The sequence below is a fragment of the Phragmites australis genome, chromosome 4 (genome assembly GCF_958298935.1).
Source record: "Phragmites australis chromosome 4, lpPhrAust1.1, whole genome shotgun sequence".
In the NCBI taxonomy this organism is placed as follows: domain Eukaryota; kingdom Viridiplantae; phylum Streptophyta; class Magnoliopsida; order Poales; family Poaceae; genus Phragmites; species Phragmites australis.
The window spans coordinates 21,456,862-21,464,074 of NC_084924.1; the positions used below are offsets into that span (position 1 = coordinate 21,456,862).

General features: G+C 43.7%; 1 pseudogene; it reads right to left on the reverse strand.

Moving 5' to 3' along the window:
- Positions 1 to 439: 439 nt before the first annotated feature.
- LOC133914667 (remorin 4.1-like) lies at positions 440 to 1,056 on the reverse strand (annotated as a pseudogene).
- Positions 1,057 to 7,213: the final 6,157 nt, after the last annotated feature.

Genomic DNA, 7,213 nt, shown 5'->3' on the forward strand with positions numbered 1-7,213 from the left:
ACCGTCATTTTTTCAACCGGCACTCTTTACTCGGCACTGATAGTTTTAGTTAGAAACTATCAGTGCCGGTCTGACTATCAGTGCCGGTTCTGAAACCGGCACAGTAACTCACCATACTGCCGGTTCGAACCACGAACCGACAGTGATAGGTGGATCGGGAGCCAAAGAAACGAGCTGGCTCGAAATCGAGCCGGCTCGGTTGCTAGTACCATCGTTGCTCTCCGCTGCTGCACCAGCTCTGACCGCACCGCCCGCTCCTCCATCAAATGACTCATCTCAAAAACAAGAACACAATCAAATCAAGACTCATCTGTCATCCATATACGAGAACACATCTCAAACACAAGAACACATCTCATATACTTATCTCTTATCCATACACAAGAACACATCTCAAACACAAGAACATAATCCATTGAAATCGAGTAGGCAGGAGGGTTCAGAAGAAGGAGCGCTTGGTGGAGGGCGCCCTCCCGACAGCCCTCATGAAGTTGGCGAGCTCCAGCACGCGTGCCACCTTGGTGCCCCACTTGGCCTCCGCTAACGCACGCTTCTCTTCCGTCTTATGCCACATCGTGGCCACCTCGTTCTACACCTTCTCCATCGCCTTGGCTTGCTTCTCCTCCAACTTCCTCTGCATGCACAAACATCGGTGCCCAGTAGGTCGGAAATGGTGTCGTCGGATTGGGGGACAAAGACGTTAAAGGATGAATGCATCTTTGGTTTGTGTCTGGATTTTGATTTGTGATTAATTACCTCATACTTCTTGAGCCAAGCGCTGGCCTTATCGACCTGGTTGCCCTCCCAACCATTGATGACGACCTCCTCGTGCTTGAAGCGCCTGTTGACCTTCGCCTCCTTGTACTTCTTGAAGTCGTGGTCGAAGAACTTCCAGTCGGGCAGAAGCAAGCCGGTGATGACCAGGATGCTGAAGCCGTACGTGGCCCCTCCCAAAATGACACCATGGCCACCCCGATCACCACAACGACCGCCGCCAGTGCCACGAGGCTCTGACGTAGCAGCTCGTCCCTCCCCATGCCGCTTGCAGTACCTCATCCCTCACCCGCCAGCTTCCTCGAAGCTTCGCAGCGCAGCCAGGAGATGGAACGAGAGGCAGAGCAGAGCCAAAACCCGTCGTGGATCTTGCGAGGGGTGGAGTGGCAGGGGTCGGTGGGGGAGAGGCAGGGGAGGAGAGAGCCGGAGGTGGGAGGGAGGAGCTGAGGACAGAGAGGGTTGCGCGTGATTGGATAAGATTGAGGGAGCGAGCCACGCCGAACGTCGGGCACGAGCTAAAACTGTAATTAATCAAAAAATTTGGTCCGAAAGTAGTATTAGTGCCAGTTTTTAATTCTAACCTACTTATCACTGCCGATTTTTGACTGAATGGATGAGCGGATGTCTGATTTTGCTACGAACTGGCAATGATACTTTATCAGTGTCGATTTTGACCAACCGACACTTATGACTAGTTCTGTAGTAGTGAGCTGCATGCTTTCGCACGCATATATATATATATATAAACATTATGCTGACATATTATCACTAAAAAAAAACTGCAGCGAGCTCCAAAATTCGGCCCGCCACGGCACGTATAATGTGTGTGCAAGAGGTGAATATATATACCATTTAGCACAATGCCAATTGTGTGGGGCCTGAGTAAACTAAAATGAATCTACCAACCAAAAATCATTTGTTCTAATGCTAAATGTTTAATTTTATCGATTCTCCTTTATGTGCTTATTTATATACTCCAATGAAAAGTACGTCGACACACAGTCAGGTGCACCGCACACAAACAAGTCCAATGAAAAGTTAACTAGAAATAACTATACATATCCCTATCAAGTTAGGTCATTAACATCTTTCACATCATTAAAGTAGGGGTGGTGGGTAAAAATATTGCAGTAGCTGTATACTCTTATTTTCATCAATGGACAGATAGTTTGAAAAGGAAAATCCTGAATAAAGGGACTTTTATTGTGAAACGGAGGAAGTAAGTAGATAAATAAACATCATACATTGTTCCTCAAAACTTTGGGCCTTCAGATTTTTATTTGGGGATTCTTACACCAAACTTCTTAAACTAGCTAGGGCATGTTTGTATTGGGAGTAATTCCCTAGAATGTTTTGGAATCTAGTTTCAACTTGAAGAAAAACCCGAACTAATCAATGAAATACTCTCAGCCAAAAAGAAGATTCATCAAGCTTACTACGTACTAACCGGTGGTGAAGAAAATAAAATGGCCATATATATAAAATGGAAAAATAAAATAGGCGTAACATATGGTAGTAGGGAGGGGGTTGTTGATGACATCTCTTGGTGCAAACAAGTTGTGATCTGTACCATGCATGCAAACGACTTCCCCATTTGAGAGAAAATAACAATTCTCATTCTCTTTTATTGACCAAACATTCCGAATGGAGGAGCCAAAATTGCGAGTAAATTAATGGTCTAAAATCGTGTGCTTTATGATGAAAAGCTTGTTGCCTGCCTGGGTGTCTTTAATCTTTTTAGATACAAATACAATTGGCATTTTTGTTACAGAATTGGAAACCATTGAAAAGACTCTAAATTGGGTTGTTCTAAGCTGATGGGTGAGCTGCCTGTTACTTTATCCGATGTAACTAGTTATGCTTTAGTTGTTTGCTGGTTTCCCTAGCATCACCTCGCGTTGGTATATGTGGTTGTAACAATCTAAATTGACTTTCAATAAAATCGAGTTAATCTCGTTTAAAAAAAACCATTGAAAAGATGTGCCCACACGCAAGTGTCGACACTTAGACCATGAAGGTAAGCTAGCTTTCAGGGTTCCATCTCCCACTAGGAAGCAAAAGCAATGCGATATATGGCTGGTTGGTGCCCAGGTGGGCTAGAGCTTGGAAGAGAGAGAGAGCATAACAGATAGTGGAGTCCCTTTTTAGGTTAGAGAAAGATAGAGTGGACATTGTGTGGGCATCAGCCATCAGGGCATGCATGCATGTAGATTTAAGGGAGAGACGCGTACAACATGGTCCGCTCCTTTTTTACCCCTCAACATGCGCTTTGCGCAGGGCCTCTTTTAAGCCATGGGCTTATTTGGTGCTATACCTTCAGGTCCCTCCTCCATATCTTCTTTGTGCATTATATTGCCACTATTTGTTTCCTTGTAGTGTGAGACACACGCTTGCACGGCTGTAATATATGACAAACGTAATAGAGTAATAGTAAGGTCCACATTTGCCATGTGGTAACGGGACTAAATCAAAGTTACCTCTTTGTCTAAAACCTTTTTTAACAACAAGATCCATATTCCTCAAATTCAAACACTTGCATATAAGGAGAATTGTTGATCAATTCACCGTGTACACAACTTAATTTGGGAGCAGAAGGGAAAGAGCAAGCTTCAACTGGAGCAAAAATTAAATTTGGTTGCTAGGTGAAAAGTGTGCCAACGTGTTGCTGAACATGTGGATTTTTAATTGGAAATGGCTAGATGTCTGTTGATAGATATGGATGGGCCAAATCTGTCAAATTTTGGGCCATCGGATGGGCGTCAAACGACACCCATGACCTCCTCCGCTCCGTCCACTCCACCCAAGCCCCACCCCCTGCGCAATGCATTGCCTCCCCGCCGCCTCGCCAGCACCATGCCCGGCTCCAGCACAGCCTGCCCACCTTGACCGCCACTCCCTCCTTCGCCTCCTATCCTCTCTCCATCTCCCCTCTCCCTCCCCGCGCTCCCTCATCGCCACCACCTCCCCGACTGGCTCCGGCGGCGCCACCGCTACCGGATCCACCGCCCTCGACCACTGCTACCACTAACCATTCCAATCTCAACACCACCGTCACCATGGCCGACCCAACAGCCATCCACCACCGTGGCAGGCGGCGCCCCTACCGCCTCACCGTCCCGCCCACCACCCACCATCACCACCGGGCCGGCGAGCTCCCCGACCATCTTCTAGAGTCGAAGGCCCACAGATGCCCCCAAAAACCCTGAACCCTAACCCTAAACCTAAACCTCACGGGAGAAGTCGAGCTCACCAGAGAGGATGAGAGCTCACCAGGGAAGAATGATGCATGAATCTCCAAGTGGATCCTAAGGTAAGAAATTTGATAGATTTCTTGCTAAGAAATCTGTCGATAGACAAATAGCATTTTTGTTTTTTATTTTGGATGTAGAATACCATAAGAAGATATACAAGAAGTTCTCTCTGGCTTCCTCATCGGCAGGCTAGATGCTCATTTGACATGACATTGATGATGCCTCGCTAGTCCAAGACCAATTCCCTTTTGGAAGGCGGTCTGCTGATTTAGGGGTTACTTGTTTGGTTTTTTATTCTCAGAAAGCCTTACCAAATATTGTGCATGGCCAAAGTCAGAGTAAGGCCAAAATTAGGGCAGAAAAGTTATGTTTGGTTTGTAACCAAGCCAAAATAAATACAATGCTAAACGAAAGTGTTTGGACAGCGACCATACCAAAATTTGCCAAAGTTGTGCGTATGATATGTGGGTCCCATGTTTCATTGATTTTTTGCGCAAAAACATAGTCAACATGGGTCTTGATTTGCATATTTAATTGCTACGAGTACAATGGTATAAACAGACCATTGATTGGACATTAGGTTTAGATGATATAATCATTTAAACTTGTTGCTAACCCAAAAGGTGCTTTTAATGCCTCCAATATGCTACTAACACCTCAACAAGAGCTTGCATGTAGCCAAGCCAAAACTGGGCCCAGCGTTTTGCTTTCCCAGGAACCATCTGCCGTTTTGGCTTGCTTTGCATTGCCCCCTGCCAAATTTTAATTGGCTGGCCCAATGTTGGTTGCAACCCAAGTGGCAACCAAATCTTGTTGTCATGACCAAATTTTGGTCTGGCTTGCGAGGGCTAGCAACCAAACAGCCCCTTAGGCATCATGCACTTAATTCTTTTAGGGTCTTCATTATTCACTACTAAAATAACCAAATACAATCAGTTCAAAAACATCGTTCAAGTCGGTTTCAAGAACTGACCGTAGAAAGGATTTCTCCAGTGGACTCTTTGCTCCATGGATGACTCAGAATTACATAGTTGATTTAAGCCAATATCACAATCGGTTCTGGTTGGCACCCGATTGAAATATATCCCAATCGATTCGTGGCTAGAACCAACTAGGATACCGACATTATCACAGTCATTTCTATCTAAGAAATGACTAGGATATATTCCAATCAGGAGCTAACAAGAACCAACTATGATATGATCTTACCACAGCCGGTTCTTGTTGCGAACTGATTGTGATATTACCGCCCATATCATCTCCCATGAGCAGCCCTTGTTCAGATAATGCAAAGTTGTCTGAACAGTGCTCTGTTTGAACAAGAGCTGCTCAGGGATAGTGTAGTCATCTAGCCATGTAGAGATCCGAATTTTTGCTTGAATTTAAGGTGTAAATTTAGATCCAATTTGAGGTTCATGAATGGAAAAATTGAATATGTGAGATGACTCAAAGCATATTAGATCACACTTCATTCAAAGGGGTTTTATTGAGAGTATACATATTGGACTAAGCACGGTGAAAACGAGCAAGAAGATGGTTATAACATCATCGACCGTGAAGAAGAGCAAGCATTATACAAGAATTGGTGATGCCGGAGAAAGGAACTCTTGACAAGGTGATGTGGTATATGTCCATGATTCCTCGCTTGCAACGTTTGTTCGTGAACCCAAGGGACTCCGAAATGCTGTGTTGGCATTCCGACAAGCATAAGAAAGATGGAAAACTGCGACACCCTATTGATGCTATCATGGAGAAATATCGATAGGATCTATGAAGACTTCGGTAAGAAAAAAGCAAGGATATAAGGTTTAGGATAAGTACCGATGGAATGAATCCACTCAGTAACATAAGCAGCAAACATAACACTTACCCCATAGTTCAATGTATCTATAACCTTCCTCTTTGATTGTGTATAAAGCAAAAGTGTCTTATGATAAAGTGTCTTATGATGTCGATACTTATCCAAGGCCTGATGGAACCTGGCAATGATATATATGTGTTCCTATGACCACTCATGGAAGATCTAGCAACATTGTGGAAGGTTTGCATCTCCCATTTCCTCATGCTCTAATCCCTATTTGGTAAATTTGTTGTTCTTTGAGTTGTAATTGGTTATTTTGCATCTTTATTCAAAATCTTAGTACAATTGAGTTGTATTTATGTTAGATTTGATACTAGGTTTTCCCGATCTACCGCGAGATGCCACAGATCTAGTGTATTTGTATAGATTTTTTAACCGCATGCTTAACCACGAAATTAATATAATTGTTAATGAAGAATGAATATTTTTACATTAATTGTAGATGACGGATAGAAGTTGGATGTACCTTGAGACCCGAACTTGTCTAGAGTACCTGAGCGGGGTGAAGCATTTCACGAGTGTTACCTTGATGGATGGTAAAACGGCAATGTATTGTCCATTTCGCGACTGCAAGAATGATAAGAAGTTCCTGAAACCAGACAATATCCATACACACTTGGTCATGCATGGATTTAAAGAGAATTATACATATTAGAACAAACATGACAAGGAACGCCTTAACAAGGAAGAGATGGATCGGGCCCTGCATGCTGATAGTGTGGATCAAGGACTTACACTCGGTGAAATGGATCATAATCTCAGGGATGAGGACATATTAGGTTTCAATGATAATGATCTTGATGATTTTATGGAGAATATGGACCAGATGGTGCGGGATGTCGAGCGACACAATGAGTATAACAATGATGAGTTTGCTAAATTTCAGGAATTTGCGCAAGATTCCAAGGCACCCCTTTATCCCAATTGGAAGGAGAAATACAAGTGGATATTTGAGAACCTAAAGCTTCTATAGCTGAAGGCAACCCATGGTTGAACTGATAAGAGTTTTGAAGCATTGCTAGATCTGCTAAAGGACATGCTACCGGAGGAGAACTTGGTGCTCGAGGGCATCTATGACACGAAGAAGATAATTTATCCTTTAGGGCTGAAAATTAAAAAAATACATGCATGTAAGCAGGATTGTATCTTGTTTCCTGAGAGTATGCAGAGCTAGATCAATGCCCCATTTGTGGAACCCATCGATATAAGCGTAGAAATGATGGTGGTGGCGGGGATGGAGGCAAGAAAAGTAAAGGGTCTCCTAGGAAGGTGGTGTGATATTTTCCTGTAATTCCTCATTTGAAGTGTTTGTTTGCCAATAGAAATG